Below are 14,533 nucleotides of genomic sequence, written 5' to 3' on the forward strand. Positions count from 1 at the left end.
TAAATATACGTTGCTTCATGCACTAATGCATTGCAGATCAGCTGCAGTGCATTACAGCAATACATATATACTTTAATACAGGTTACTATGAACCATGTGCAGTGTGCTTTTAAACTGTCCACTTTAACTGTTTCAGCGCTGGTCGCAGTGGGAGCTGGCTCTCCCTGTCCCGCAGCGGCCATGACACACTCTACCTACACTCCCCCAGTGCAGCAAGTTCAGGCCGCGGCATATAGAACATTAAAAACACACTTATCAATGCGTAGCGCAGAGTATACATTTACAATGGGCGCCCGGCGCCTTTTTGTCCTCTTAAAAATGGCGGCACAGCACGGGGGTTAACCCCTTCAGTGCTGTGGCAGCCATTAACCCCGTGTGGCCTGCCTCCGGCCACAATCTCCCTTGTCTCACTGACTACCATCACCCCGGCGCCATTTGCAGGCCCATGAGAGAGAAGCGCCAGACACCGCAAGATTGTGGATTCATGGAAATTGTGGTCACTTCTCACTGACTACCCCCTCCCTAACGCCGGCGCCATTTGTACGCACATGAGAGAGAGGCGTCAGAGTCCGCAAGATCCTGGATTCATGGAAATTGTGGTCACTTCTTACTGGTTGCTGTGTATTATGAGGGAAATAATAACACAAATATCACGGGGAATGGGACGCTGGGCAAAGTCGCATGAGGACACAGGGCGTATGTACCCATAAGGTTAGTTGCAGCATGTTAGTGACTACAGGCATGACTGTGGCAGTGCTCTTAACTAGTGTGCCAGTCAGGGAGTATGGATACATGTGTATTATAAACCAGGGCGTAACTAGGGTAGTGCAACCAGTGCCAAGGCACAGGGCACTGCAGGGCAGGGGGTGCTGTTTGGGCCTGTCAATTCTCCTGTTTATAATCATTCTCACTTGTAGCTTCCTCCTCTTTTATCCCTATTTGTCCCTATTTATCCCCAGCATCTCCTGGCCTCCCCTATCTCTTCCCTGGCCCTTCGCCATGAGGCCATGGCCCTCTCTCAGGTGCGCTATATTATGTCCCTATTTATCCCCAGCATCTCCTGACCTCCCCTACCTCTTCCCTGGCCCTTCCCCATGAGGCCATGGCCCTTTTTCAGGTGCACTTATGTCCCTATTTAAAAATGGGGGGGGGATCGGGCACCAAAGAGTCTAGTTATGATGGCTCTGCTATAAACTACTCAACAAATGGCTGCTGCAGCTGTTGTTCTTTGACATCCCACTCACGTCCTTATTAATGTGCCCATATATTGCTGGTTTCTCCCCCCGTTCTATATCCATATCTGTATTTGCAGAACTCAATAACAGTTAAATAGTAATTAATTTAAACAAAAAAAAAAAGAAATTACTCAATAAATGCAGGTGTTCCCCACATATTCACCTATGTATTGAGAGGACAGCAGCTATTATCAGCCCTATACACTGAGGTGGGGGTCATTAATAAGGATTTTGCATGCATAATGCATTCACTGGGCTCATTATACTTATATTATGCCCTGGAAGGCTGGAAAGGGTTAATACAGGCTGGCCCGTGCCTGGGCCCCCACCCATAGGTGCTGTCTCTGATATCACTGTAGGATCCCTGCTGCTTTTGCTGTGTAATAATAAAATCACAGCATCCAGCAAGCCTATCTACAGACTGCCCATCTATGCGGGCGGCCTCACGGGTGCTCGGGAGTTGTAGTGTTTAACCGCTGCTCCCTATGCTCAGGTGCAGCGCACAGAACTACGTGTCCCGACAGCCCCCGGGAGAGGCACTCGGGCTCCTCACGGTGGTAGGACAGGGCATTACAGATCTGTATAATGTATTGCGAAAGTTGCTGACGGGCTCCGACCTCGGTGTGTGGCAGGTAAGTAGGTGCAAGGGGGATGTGCTCTGCCCTGGGGCAGGTCATGGCGGGGGCTCTTCTCTCTATTCCCTGTATGTACTCGGCAGTGGGGAGGGGGTCTTACAGTTACATTGGGGGTCAGGTTTGTTCTTTTCTGCAAATAAATATATTTATTTGTGCAATGGGTTTATATGTGCTGGGTGCAATGGGTTTATATGTGCTGGGTGCAATGGTTTAGGGCGTGCTGGCTTTAATGGGTTAATGTTTGCTGGGTGCAATGGGTTAATGGATTTATTACTTATTAGGGGGTGTATGGGTTATAGGTGTTGGGTGGGTTTAGGTGCTGGGAGTAGGTGAATTGGTTTATGATGTTTTGTTGGGGGGGGTGAGTGGATTAATAGGTGTTGGCAGATGGATGAATGGGTTAGTCGGTGCTTTAGAGCTGAAATGATTGTTTATTGGGGGACAGTGGGCGACTGGGTTAGTACATACTGGGGTGAAATGATCAATTTTTTGAGGTGGGGTGCATTAATAGGTTGCTAAGGGTAAATGGGGATATCGAATGGGACATGGGGGCTAATGGGTGCTGGGTGGGGTAATTGGTATTGGAAGGGGAGCTAATGAGGGCCGATTTGGTTGCTCTGAATCTACAACAATGTTGAATAGATCTACAGACAGGCTGTGTGATGTGCATATGAAAAATGTCTCCCCCCTTCCACCCCCGAGCATTGACTTTGTGTCTGAAAACTGCGGAACCCATCACATACTCCTGCAGAATTATTTCCCTTTATCAGCAAATCCACAATCTACTCCTCAGTGTTGTACGTTTAGAGAACATTATCCAGCTGCAGAAGAGCTTGCAATCTAATCTTCCCTGCCGCAGCGGCACAGACACGCCACTGACCGGTTTTCGTCAAAAATATTTTAGAGACTTTTTATTTTTAAATAACTAATTCTGGTATTGTCCCTGAGCACGTTACTCACGTTGCGCCTGTGAGAGGGTGAAGGTCGCATTCTTTATATACTATATCGAGAAACACAGATGTCGGCTGCAGGGAACAAGTCTCACCATGTCTTCCCAATACACAGCCCCATTACGTAACCCTCCACAGCTCTGTCTGCCTGACCTCCCTACAAGGTATCTGCTTCTCATCAGGAGTATCTAGTAACTGCCCCCAGATTCGGGCCAGTGAGATATCACACGTACACCCGGGATTTCCAGGCTGTCGTTCAGGAGACTACGCGGCACAGAGCCGATAGGATTTTCCATATATTATAAATGTTACAAAACGCCCATTCACATCAGATAAATGTTTGACGTGTTGGTGGCTCTTTAAGGATGAGGTATTGGTGTACAGTGCCGCCCCCACCCCCGGTGACACGTCACATCATGACATAACAGAACAAGCGCTGAGCAGGAAAACGGGTGCTGGGTGCATCCATAGGTAGCGCTTTGCGCCTTTCTATGTATCGGGGTGCCTTTCTCAGCACTATGCAAGCTGGAATGGGGTGCGTTGGAGCAGCGACTGTACCGTCCACCTGGAGTTGCGTCCTGGGTGGCCCCTAGAGACTCTACCTGTGGCCCCCAGCTCCTCCATGCTTTGAGACTTTTAATCTTTTCTCTGCTGTCTGTCCTGCCGCCCCCAGCTCTTATTTCAGCTGTAATACCCAACGCATTTTACCAGTCCCCCAGCTCTTATTTCAGCTGTAATACCCAACGCGTTTTACCAGTCCCCCAGCTCTTATTTCAGCTGTAATACCCAACGCGTTTTACCAGTCCCCCAGCTCTTATTTAATAAGTGGGTGGGAGGCTGAGGAATGTTTTAGGAAACGTGGAAGGGATGGAAAGTGTTTGGGGTAATTGTGGTTCTAAAGAGCATATGAAGGAGTTTTGAAATGCGGATACTAAGTGGCCCTTGGGGCCTATTCTATGAGCATGTGGTGCCTCTTTGATGGAATTTATAGTTTTAAAATATTGTTAAGCTTAAGGGCCATGTACATTCCTCTTGAAGGTTAGAGTGTTAGCCCATGCGGCACACAAAGATTGCACACTAAAACCAAGGCAAAATGGATGTTCCCGATCGGAAGAGCTTACAATCTAAAGTGTCATTGTGTTGGTGATTGCTACCAGCAGTGATCTACAAATTCGCCAGCGTATAGTCATCCGTTATTACCTGGTGAGCTCGGCTATGGACAGCAGGAACATGACAATGTCATCTGCCGGGGGGCGCGAACTGATCCGGGGCCTGGTGCCTCCTGTTACAGGATCCAGGCTTATGGCTGAGCTCCTATCTCAGAGAGCCTCGCTGGCACTGAACGGGTTACAGATGGGGAGCGCTGGTTTTCCAGCCTTATGAACTTTAGATCTGGGTCGGATAAATTGATAAGTGTTGTCTTTAGGGAAAACTGAAGGTGAAACATGGAATAATTTAGATAAGATAACTGATGCAGTTTCATTGTTTTATTGAAACACTTTTTCAATCAGCTGAAATTGATACTTTCTGCAACATTACCAGGGCGATGGGCGGTATTGCCAGGGCGATGGGCAGTATTACCAGGGTGATGGGTGGCGGTATTACCAGGGCAATGGGCAGTATTACCAGGGTGATGGGCGGTATTATCAGGGCGATGAGTGGTATTGCCAGGACCATGGACCACATCCCCAGGGTAACAGGCAGTAATGCCAAGTGATTGGGCCATATTACCAGGGCAACGGTTGGCATTTGCAGGGTGATGGTCCATATAACCAGGGCAGTGGGCTATAACACCAGTAGTTTGCAAGTGACAGGTGGCTGGTTCAGAAGTCCATTTAATCACTGACTGAATGCAAAGCCCATTATGTTATATGTAAATTAATCCTACTTTGCATTGCTGTTAACCCGGATTTTTATCTGATTGGAACAGAGCTGGTTTTTGTGCAGATACTGAGACAGTCAATGTTCGTTCCAGCGTGTATCATTATTATCCTTTATTTATATGGTGCCACAAGGGTCCCGCAGCGCCTTGCAAAGTACATAAGCAAATGAGCACACAAGAAAATGGTAAGTAACAGTACTAAACAATGCAGGACAAGGAGATGGTTTATAAACATTGCTGTATTAGCGATCATACCACTTATATAAGCAGCAGGGCATCAGCAACCAAGTGTTAGGTGCCCTTGTGGGGAGTTAGTAGATTATAGTATAAGTGAGGGAAGAGGGCCCTGCTCGTGAGAGCTTACATTGTACAGGGAAGTGACAGACAGACAGGGGTGACACAGAAGGGGGAGACAATGAGGATGGATCATGTGTGCGATGTGCTGCAGGTCTGGACAGGACCTTCTCCTCTGACACAGCAGTAAGTTACATGTGGTTGCATGACTCCGTTACAAGAATTCCTGCTCCCCGGCAGTGAGGTTTTTGCAGTGCGTAGAATCGGGGCTGCTCCAAAGAGCTTGCACTCTACAAAGTACTATCTTGCTGGAAGTTTCAAACACATCTTGTTCTGATATTGCTAAGGTTTCTTCATTGCTTAGAAAATAACATTATTCATTTTATTGGGGAGGGGTTATGTCCCCCTGTGTTCTTCATATTGTCTCTTATGGAACGCACCTTATGTAGTCATATTTATGGACTTTTCCTGACTGATCCTGTGTTCTGCATTAGAAGAGGAGAATAAAACACAAAATTACTGTACATAAAGGACACAGGAGACATTCCGGTCACAATGTCGACATTAGAATGCTGACATGGTTCAAACTATTGACATGGAAGAAGCATATTGTTTGTATTTACATAAATCTGTCTAAAAAGGCTCTTTAAAAGGTCTTTGACGGAACCACTATACAAATCCTATTCTATTTACAATAAAATCTGTATTATGTACTGTAAGTGCGTTTTCTCTGGGTTGGGTATGATCAGATAAGATATATTGGGACGGCTCCGGTCATACATGACCATGATTAATGGGTGCTGTCACTCTATATTGGCCGGGAGCTCTCATTAAGGTCCCGCAGTTGGGACTGAGGCTGCAACAACTGCTGCATCTATTCTGCGGCAAAGTCCTAAACAGGCGGATTGATCCTGACGGGATTAACGCCCCGTTTAACCGCGCGCGTAGGACAAGATCCGGCTGGATCTGGACATCTCTAGACTGGACTAATGTAACCTCCTCTTATCCGGCCTCCTGGGCACATTTATCAACACAATGACCACAGCGCTTTGTACATCGGATACAATGTCACAGCGTGTATAACATACGGGGCACTGCATTTGCTTAGCGCAAGCTGGTGACATGAGAGGCGAGGGGGGGGTGGTTTGTCAGAAATATGGCAACATGTCTATAGAAGTGGATTGCCATATTCCATAAAAATAGAACCAATATCATTATCTGTAGGCTAAAGCCCATATGTATAATATGGAGTTAAATCGCCTCCATTTCATTTCTTGCGTCTCAGGATAATTCCCCCACAGTCAGCAATTCATACGGACCGTATTTTATTCGGAGCGAAAACTCCCGTTCTTCTCGCATGCTGCGCTATTCGCTGCCATCGCTGGTTTTCCATGTGGAAAAGTATCAAGCTCGCGTCCCCGCATTTCCCCGTGTGCAATTACAAATCATCGAAAACGGGACTCGGTGAAACTGTAACATGTGAAAAGTGCTGTCAGATTTGGGGAAATCAGCCTGACATCCCCCAAAAGATGCACTGATATTGGGGATCACTATAGATACCCCCGAATATCCCTGCTGAAGCTATTTGAGGTACTTAATTGCTCTCAATAGCTGCTAATTAGCGTCTTTGCAGAAGTGGTGAAGAATAGCATTTAGCAGGATTTTTTGGTGAAAATAAGTAGTCCCAGAAAATTTGGGGTACATGAAAATGGGGGTTAGCATAATTTAAAGTTGCTAAAGTGAAGTTTTAAAAAACGTGAAAAATCCACCTTCCGCAAGTACCTGCAAACTTATAAACACCTGGGGCATACTTGGGGACCCCCCTGGAGTCTATTTCGCTAGTTTTTAACTTTGTCCCAAAACTTTGGTATCTTTCGCCACCAAAATGAAAGTACTTTTTTGGGGTGTTAAGTATTTTTTAAACTTTTTTTTTTTTTTACACAGTTTACCTTTGGGGGGCTGTCCCAAGGGTGCTGGGTGATTTCTGGACATTTGCACCCCAAAACCCCAATTATGTACTTTTTTTTCGACACCTATTCATAGGCGAAACTTTTTCGCCTATTACATCGTATTGCGTTTTCGCGTACGCGAAAACTATTTTGAATTGAATATGGAGGAAACTTTCCTACTGGCAAAATGATGTCACTCGCGATACTTTTTCACAGAAAACTGCTTTTTGCATCGAATTAAATACGGGCCAATGTGTTTCCTCTGTAAATGGACTGTATGGCGTCCCCTGTAAGTGACTGCTGCGTGGCTTAAGCAATAAGAATATATGTTGTCTCGTGTTTATGTATGTACAGTATGTAATATATAATTGCAGGGCGTATAATATCGGAGCTCCCCATGCCGCGGCACCTCCGGTGTGTATTGGGCTCTCTGGGTTGAGCAGTGATACATTTGTATCAGAATGTGACAGAACAGGCTCTTGCATTGTGCATCCTCACAGATGAAATATTAATCAGGGAAAAGGTCCACACCCCCTCCTCTCCTGCCCCCCTCCCCACTTCCGTGTGAATTAGTGTGTGGGTATATTGTTTTACCTGCTGAGCTCTATGTGGTGCTGGTGTTACTGTACAGAGGGCTGTGTATGATTTATGCTGGTCTGACTATGATACTTTGACTCTATCTTGGGGAATGTGAACTGTAATCTGAGACTCCTGTGATTAGATGAGTTTAAGGTGTTGGTATTCTATGGTCTTCATCTATATTGCCCCCCCCCCTTTCTACCAGTAATTTCCCACCATGGGCCAGATTCAATTAGAGGCGAAAAGCAGCGCTCGGCGATACGGGGATGTTTTCGCCTCATTCACCTGTTTTGACACGATGTTTTCGCCATATGCGTCCCCACTTATCGTCCTATTCAATTGTAAAACAGGTGAAAGCACGGATAGGCGAATGTAGTGCAAAGCGACACTGCAGCCTCCTGCAATCCTAAGAACGCCTGTCTCACCCATACAGCCCCCCCTTCCCCCCAAATTACCAAGCCACCGACTTTTTACACATTTTCAAAATTTTTCTTTTTCTCTTACTGTTTTTTTGCCTCATTAGTCATTAGAGGGGGGAGGGGGTTCCAAAGGGTTCTGAATCAAGTCCCTGAATCAAGTTTTGCGCTTCATTTCGCCTGCCGTTAGTTGGAGATACTTTTTTGCCTATGGGGTTTTCGCCTATGCGAAACCGGAGTGGAATTGAATATGACAGATTGTCTAACTAGTACGTTCTAGTGGTTTATTTACAATGATATGGTCTAGTGCAGGAGTAGCCAACCTCGGTCCTCGTGAGCTACCAACAGTTCACGTTGTCCAGACCACCCAGCAGGTGCACAGGTGTATTCATTACTAACTAACACATTTGAAAAGATCCACAGGTGGAGCTAATTATATCACTTGTGATTCTGTGAGGAGACCTGGAAAACATGCACCGTTGGTAGCTCTTGAGGACCAGGGTTGGCTACCACTGGTCTAGTGCTCTCCCTGCATAATCTGTATATGTTGGCAGGAGGAGGTAATGATGCTGCCTGCAGACTGGATTTATAGTACTGACGTCACACACCTGATACTATGTAACACTGAGGAGCTGCAGTCACACACCTGATACTGTGTAACACTGAGGAGCTGACGTCACACACCTGATACTATGTAACACTGAGCAGCTGCAGTCACACACCTGATACTGTGTAACACTGAGGAGCTGCAGTCACACACCTGATACTATGTAACACTGAGGAGCTGACGTCACACACCTGATACTATGTAACACTGAGCAGCTGCCGTCACACACCTGATACTGTGTAACACTGAGCAGCTGCAGTCACACACCTGATACTGTGTAACACTGAGGAGCTGCAGTCACACACCTGATACTGTGTAACACTGAGGAGCTGACGTCACACACCTGATACTGTGTAACACTGAGGAGCTGCAGTCACACACCTGATACTGTGTAACACTGAGGAGCTGCCGTCACACACCTGATACTATGTAACACTGAGGAGCTGCAGTCACACACCTGATACTATGTAACACTGAGGAGCTGCCGTCACACACCTAATACTGTGTAACACTGAGGAGCTGCAGTCACACACCTGATACTATGTAACACTGAGGAGCTGACGTCACACACCTGATACTATGTAACACTGGTGCCGTCACACACCTGATACTATGTAACACTGAGCAGCTGCAGTCACACACCAGATACTGTGTAACACTGAGCAGCTGCAGTCACACACCTGATACTATGTAACACTGAGCAGCTGCAGTCACACACCTGATACTCTGTAACACTGAGCAGCTGCACTCACACACCTGATACTGTGTAACACTGAGCAGCTGCAGTCACACACCTGATACTGTGTAACACTGAGCAGCTGCCGTCACGCACCTGATACTGTGTAACACTGAGCAGCTGCCGTCACACACCTGATACTGTGTAACACTGAGGAGCTGCAGTCACACACCTGATACTCTGTAACACTGAGCAGCTGCAGTCACACACCTGATACTATGTAACACTGAGCAGCTGCAGTCACACACCTGATACTGTGTAACACTGAGCAGTTGCAGTCACACACCTGATACTGTGTAACACTGAGCAGCTGCAGTCACACACCTGATACTGTGTAACACTGAGGAGCTGCAGTCACACACCTGATACTATGTAACACTGAGGAGCTGCAGTCACACACCTGATACTGTGTAACACTGAGCAGCTGCAGTCACACACCTGATACTCTGTAACACTGAGCAGGTGCAGTCACACACCTGATACTCTGTAACACTGAGCAGCTGCAGTCACACACCTGATACTGTGTAACACTGAGGAGCTGCAGTCACACACCTGATACTTTGTAACACTGAGCAGCTGACTGACGTCACACACCTGATACTCTGTAACACTGAGCAGCTGCAGTCACACACCTGATACTCTGTAACACTGAGCAGCTGCAGTCACACACCTGATACTCTGTAACACTGAGCAGCTGCAGTCACACACCTGATACTGTGTAACACTGAGCAGCTGCAGTCACACACCTGATACTCTGTAACACTGAGCAGCTGCAGTCACACACCTGATACCGTGTAACACTGAGCAGCTGCAGTCACACACCTGATACCGTGTAACACTGAGCAGCTGACGTCACACACCTGATACCGTGTAACACTGAGCAGCTGCAGTCACACACCTGATACCGTGTAACACTGAGCAGCTGCCGTCACACACCTGATACCGTGTAACACTGAGGAGCTGCCGTCACACACCTGATACCGTGTAACACTGAGGAGCTGCCGTCACACACCTGATACCGTGTAACACTGAGCAGCTGCCGTCACACACCTGATACCGTGTAACACTGAGCAGCTGCCGTCACACACCTGATACCGTGTAACACTGAGCAGCTGCAGTCACACACCTGATACTGTGTAACACTGAGCAGCTGACGTCACACACATGATACTGTGTAACACTGAGGAGCTGCAGTCACACACCTGATACTGTGTAACACAGGGGAGCTGCAGTCACACACCTGATACTGTGTAACACTGAGCAGCTGCAGTCACACACCTGATACTCTGTAACACTGAGCAGCTGCCGTCACACACCTGATACTGTGTAACACTGAGCAGCTGCAGTCACACACCTGATACTGTGTAACACTGAGCAGCTGCCGTCACACACCTGATACTCTGTAACACTGAGCAGCTGCCGTCACACACCTGATACTGTGTAACACTGAGCAGCTGCCATCACACACCTGATACTCTGTAACACTGAGGAGCTGCAGTCACACACCTGATACTGTGTAACACTGAGGAGCTGCAGTCACACACCTGATGCTGTGTAACACTGAGCAGCTGCCGTCACACACCTGATGCTCTGTAACACTGAGCAGCTGCAGTCACACACCTGATACCGTGTAACACTGAGCAGCTGACTTCACACACCTGATACCGTGTAACACTGGGCAGCTGCCGTCACACACCTGATACCATGTAACACTGGGCAGCTGCCGTCACACACCTGATACCATGTAACACTGAGGAGCTGCAGTCACACACCTGATACCATGTAACACTGAGGAGCTGCAGTCACACACCTGATACCGTGTAACACTGAGGAGCTGCAGTCACACACCTGATACCGTGTAACACTGAGGAGCTGCAGTCACACACCTGATACCGTGTAACACTGAGGAGCTGACGTCACACACCTGATACCGTGTAACACTGAGCAGCTGCAGTCACACACCTGATACTGTGTAACACTGAGGAGCTGCAGTCACACACCTGATACTCTGTAACACTGAGCAGCTGCAGTCACACACCTGATACTCTGTAACACTGAGCAGGTGCAGTCACACACCTGATACTCTGTAACACTGAGCAGCTGCAGTCACACACCTGATACTGTGTAACACTGAGGAGCTGCAGTCACACACCTGATACTCTGTAACACTGAGCAGCTGCAGTCACACACCTGATACTCTGTAACACTGAGCAGGTGCAGTCACACACCTGATACTCTGTAACACTGAGCAGCTGCAGTCACACACCTGATACTGTGTAACACTGAGGAGCTGCAGTCACACACCTGATACTCTGTAACACTGAGGAGCTGCAGTCACACACCTGATACTATGTAACACTGAGCAGCTGCAGTCACACACCTGATACTATGTAACACTGAGCAGCTGCAGTCACACACCTGATACTATGTAACACTGAGCAGCTGCCGTCACACACCCGATGCTGTGTAACACTGAGCAGCTGCAGTCACACACCCGATGCTCTGTAATACTGAGCAGCTGAGCAGCTGCCGTCACACACCCGATACTGTGTAACACTGAGCAGCTGCCGTCACACACCCGATACTGTGTAACACTGAGGAGCTGCAGTCACACACCCGATACTGTGTAACACTGAGGAGCTGCAGTCACACACCCGATACTGTGTAACACTGAGGAGCTGCAGTCACACACCCGATACTGTGTAACACTGAGCAGCTGCAGTCACACACCCGATATTCTGTAACACTGAGCAGCTGCAGTCACACACCCGATACTCTGTAACACTGAGGAGCTGCAGTCACACACCCGATACTATGTAACACTGAGCAGCTGCAGTCACACACCCGATACTGTGTAACACTGAGCAGCTGCAGTCACACACCTGATACTGTGTAACACTGAGCAGCTGCAGTCACACACCCGATACTGTGTAACACTGAGCAGCTGCAGTCACACACCTGATACTGTGTAACACTGAGGAGCTGCAGTCACGCACCTGATACTATGTAACACTGAGGAGCTGCCGTCACGCACCTGATACTCTGTAACACTGAGCAGCTGCAGTCACGCACCTGATACTGTATAACACTGAGGAGCTGATACTATGTAACACCGAGGAGCTGCAGTCACACACCTGATACTGTGTAACACTGAGGAGCTGCAGTCACACACCTGATACTCTCTAACACTGAGGAGCTGCAGTCACACACCTGATACTGTGTAACACTGAGGAGCTGCCGTCACACACCTGATACTGTGTAACACTGAGGAGCTGCAGTCACACACCTTATATTATGTAACACTGAGGAGCTGCCGTCACACACCAGATACTGTGTAACATTGAGCAGCTGCAGTCACACACCTGATACTGTGTAACACTGAGCAGCTGCAGTCACACACCTGATACTGTGTAACACTGAGGAGCTGCCGTCACACACCTGATACTGTGTAACACTGAGCAGCTGCAGTCACACACCTGATACTGTGTAACACTGAGCAGCTGCAGTCACACACCTGATACTCTGTAACACTGAGCAGCTGCAGTCACACACCTGATACTGTGTAACACTGAGCAGCTGCCGTCACACACCTGATACTGTGTAACACTGAGCAGCTGCCGTCACACACCTGATACTGTGTAACACTGAGGAGCTGCAGTCACACACCTGATACTGTGTAACACTGAGGAGCTGCCGTCACACACCAGATACTGTGTAACACTGAGCAGCTGCAGTCACACACCTGATACTGTGTAACACTGAGCAGCTGCAGTCACACACCTGATACTGTGTAACACTGAGCAGCTGCAGTCACACACCTGATACTGTGTAACACTGAGGAGCTGCCGTCACACACCTGATACTGTGTAACACTGAGGAGCTGCCGTCACACACCTTATACTGTGTAACACTGAGCAGCTGCAGTCACACACCTGATACTGTGTAACACTGAGCAGCTGCAGTCACACACCTGATACTCTGTAACACTGAGCAGCTGCAGTCACACACCTGATACTGTGTAACACTGAGCAGCTGCAGTCACACACCTGATACTGTGTAACACTGAGCAGCTGACGTCACACACCTGATACTGTGTAACACTGAGCAGCTGCAGTCACACACCTGATACTGTGTAACACTGAGGAGCTGCAGTCACACACCTGATACTGTGTAACACTGAGGAGCTGCAGTCACACACCTGATACTGTGTAACACTGAGGAGCTGCAGTCACACACCTGATACTGTGTAACACTGAGGAGCTGCAGTCACACACCTGATACTGTGTAACACTGAGGAGCTGACGTCACACACCTGATACTGTGTAACACTGAGCAGCTGTAGTCACACACCTGATACTCTGTAACACTGAGGAGCTGCAGTCACACACCTGATACTATGTAACACTGAGCAGCTGCAGTCACACACCTGATACTATGTAACACTGAGGAGCTGCAGTCACACACCTGATACTGTGTAACACTGAGCATCTGCAGTCACACACCTGATACTCTGTAACACTGAGGAGCTGCAGTCACACACCTAATACTGTGTAACACTGAGCAGCTGCCGTCACGCACCTGATACTGTGTAACACTGAGCAGCTGCCGTCACGCACCTGATACTGTGTAACACTGAGCAGCTGCCGTCACGCACCTGATACTCTTTAACACTGAGCAGCTGCAGTCACGCACCTGATACTGTGTAACACTGAGGAGGTGCAGTCACACACCTGATACTGTGTAACACTGAGGAGCTGCAGTCACGCACCTGATACTGTGTAACACTGAGCAGCTGCCGTCACACACCTGATAGTATGTAACACTGAGGAGCTGCCGTCACACACCTGATACTATGTAACTCTGAGCAGCTGCCGTCACACACCTGATACTGTGTAACACTGAGCAGCTGCAGTCACACACCTGATACTATGTAACACTGAGCAGCTGACGTCACACACCTGATACTATGTAACACTGAGCAGCTGCCATCACACACCTGATACTGTGTAACACTGAGCAGCTGCAGTCACACACCTGATACTATGTAACACACCTGATACTATGTAACACTGAGCAGCTGACATCACACACCTGATACTATGTAACACTGAGCAGCTGCAGTCATAAGGGGAGCTGCGCACCGTTCCCTACATACAGTATAATAAGGGGAGCTGCGCTCCTGTCCCTACACACAGTATAATAAGGGGAGCTGCGCACCTGTCCCTACATACAGTATAATAAGGGGAGCTG

At 48.0% G+C, this 14,533-nt stretch overlaps 1 protein-coding gene across 2 annotated transcripts in view; it reads left to right on the top strand.

Annotated features, from left to right (window-relative positions):
* The first annotated feature begins 1,841 nt into the window (after nucleotides 1-1,841).
* LOC148443150 (thromboxane-A synthase-like) overlaps nucleotides 1,842-14,533 on the top strand; it is a 42,161-nt gene continuing 29,469 nt past the window's right edge. For both annotated transcript variants that reach the window (XM_088463154.1, XM_088463155.1), the window contains exon 1: nucleotides 1,842-1,867. The gene's annotated coding sequence lies outside the window, so the exon portion shown is untranslated. The remainder of the gene's footprint in view (nucleotides 1,868-14,533) is intronic.

This window comes from Taudactylus pleione, unplaced genomic scaffold (assembly GCF_031769625.1).
Source record: "Taudactylus pleione unplaced genomic scaffold, aTauple2 ptg001329l, whole genome shotgun sequence".
NCBI classification, from domain to species: Eukaryota; Metazoa; Chordata; class Amphibia; order Anura; family Myobatrachidae; genus Taudactylus; species Taudactylus pleione.